Here is a 2,828-nt window from a genome sequence, read left to right on the forward strand (position 1 = left end):
TTTGCCCTAGTGCTTCACTTATATCTTTTAGGGCACGGCGGTGGTTTTGTTTTATAGAAACTATTATTCTCTCATGCTTCACTTATATTATTTTGAGAGTCTTAAACAGCATGGTAATTTTCTTAAATAGGAAAATTAATCCTAATATGCTAAGTATTCAAGACTAGTAAAAAAATTCTTATGAGTGTGCTGAATACTAAGAGAAGTTTGATGCTTGATGATTGTTTTGAGATATGGAGGTAGTGATATTAAAGTTGTGCTAGTTGAGTAGTTGTGAAATTGAGAAATACTTGTGTTGAAGTTTGCAAGTCCCGTAGCATGCACGTATGGTAAGCGTTATGTAACAAATTTGAAACATCAGGTGTTCTTTGATTGTCTTCCTTATGAGTGGCGGTCGGGGATGAGCGATGGTCTTTTCCTACCAATCTATCTCCCTAGGAGCATGCGCGTAGTGCTTGGTTTTTGATGACTTGTAGATTTTTGCAATAAGTATGTGAGTTCTTTATGACTAATGTTGAGTCCATGGATTATACGCACTCTTACCCTTCTATCATTGCTAGCCTCTTCGGTACCGTGCATTGCCCTTTCTCACATTGAGAGTTGGTGCAAACTTCACCGGTGCATCCAAACCCTGTGATATGATACGCTCTGTCACACATAAACCTCCTTATATCTTCCTCAAAACAGCTACCATACCTACCTATTATGGCATTTCCATAGCCATTCCGAGATATATTGCCATGCAACTCTCCACCGTTCCGTTTATCATGACACGTTCATCATTGTCATATTGCTTTGCATGATCATGTAGTTGACATCGTATTTGTGGCAAAGCCACCGTTCATAATTTTTCATACATGTCACTCTTGATTCCACTACAAAAAATACACTTCCGTGATGATACGTGTTTGTCACAGTAGGTCGCGTTTTTTTCATGCATGTACATCCATGACAGAATCAAGATAGTCATACATGTGCTGTCGGAGAAGTGTTCCATGACATTACCAAAATTATCATCACGAAAGTGTCCACTTCCATGACGATAAATCGCGCATCACAGAAGTGCTTTCGTCAAGGGTGACCGACACGTGGCATCCACCGTAACGGAACGCCGTTAAGCTATCGGGTCCGGTTTTGGATCCGATAACCCGTTAACAGCCCCGACCAATGGGGATTTTCCACGTGTAAAATCATCATTGGCTGGAGGTAACACGTGTCAGCTCACCGTTGGGACATATGTCATTCACTCATTGGACACAAAGCGCCTATGATACGTCGACACGTGGCACGGCCCAACAGAGGCCCATTCGTATGAAAAGGCTGGCCCGTTTGACTTGGTCAAAAGGTGGTGGGCCGGCCCACGGCAAGCCTATTAATGGCCTGTTCACATATAGCCCATTTACAGCCCGCTATCCCAGGGCCCGTTTACGGCCTATCCGAATTAGGCCCAGTAGCGTCATTTGGGCCGTCCAATATAATTCCAGCCCGTTTTAAGTTCTGCCCCATGTATGGCCCATGACGTCTTTCGGCCCATATGAGGCCCTTAGTAACCCTCGGCCCTTTAACGGCCCGTGGTAAAACTGGCCCGTAATGAACAGTGTATCACTTTATACCCATTAACGGCCCATTATTCCGTTGGGCCGTTTCCAGCCCATGATATCTTTCGGCCTTCTCAGGGCCCATTTAATCTTGGGCTCATTTCCAGCATTCGGTTACTTACGGCCCGTTACTGTCATTTTCTGCTTGTGGGCCAAATTCAGCCCGTGGTTACAGTCGGCCCGTTTGCGGCCCGTTAATACGTTGGGCCGTTTTCATGTCGAAAAAAACCCGTTGGGCTGTTTTCATAGAGTTATCAAATACGGCCAATAAATGGCCCATTATTGTCCACGAATAGTACGACCCATGATTGGTGAAATGATGATACGCCCCGTAGAAGGCCCATGGATCCTACGGCCCGTAAAAGGCCCATGGATCATACGGCCCATAGAAGGCCCATGGATCCTACAACCCGTATAGAAGGCCAATGGATCCTATGGCCCGTAGAAGGCCCATGGATCATACGGCCCGTAGGAGGCCCATGGTTACAACAGTCCGTGTGTTGCCATGATTATTAGAAAAACACAGAAAAAGAACTGCAGTGACTATAAGCAAACAACTAAACAAGACAATAAGGAAATAAATAAGCAAGCAATTAACGCTAGACTATTACCGCTATTACACATATTACATCCACTTGGCATCAAAGTTCGCCACCAGTGCAAATATAGGGGACAAAGCAGCATATTACATACACTGGCCGTCAAAATTGCCCACCAGTGCAAATAAACGCGGCAGCAAAACAAGAGCATAACTGAAACAACTTCATAAGAGCTCAAGAAACGTGGTATCCACCATGCTGGTAATAAGCTTAGCAAGCTTATTAGCTTTGTCCTGTTTGGCGCTAAAATCCTCCAACGCTTGCTATTGCACCAGAAAGTATGCATCTGAATGCTCCAGGGACTTCCGCAGTCCTTCCGCTTCTTGTCGCGGCACAACTGATCGATGTCTTTCAGCTTGTAGTTGAGAATCAAGAAACCGAACTGATTCAGACAGTGAGTTTGAATAGCTTGTGCAAGCGGTAGTGGCCAGTAACTCCAACACTAAACCAAGACAGGACTTTGGGGTTGTCTCACTGTCTTCGAGATAGTCTTCCTTAGCTATTTTATCAGCTTTGTTGGAGACCAACAAGGGTGTGTCACTATCCTGAACCTTATCTGCATTACTTCCTTTACCATTTCTTAATAAGGCACTCTTCCCCAATATTCTGTCAGTATTCTAAAAGAAGAAAC

This window comes from Aegilops tauschii, chromosome 6 (assembly GCF_002575655.3).
Source record: "Aegilops tauschii subsp. strangulata cultivar AL8/78 chromosome 6, Aet v6.0, whole genome shotgun sequence".
Taxonomy (NCBI): domain Eukaryota; kingdom Viridiplantae; phylum Streptophyta; class Magnoliopsida; order Poales; family Poaceae; genus Aegilops; species Aegilops tauschii.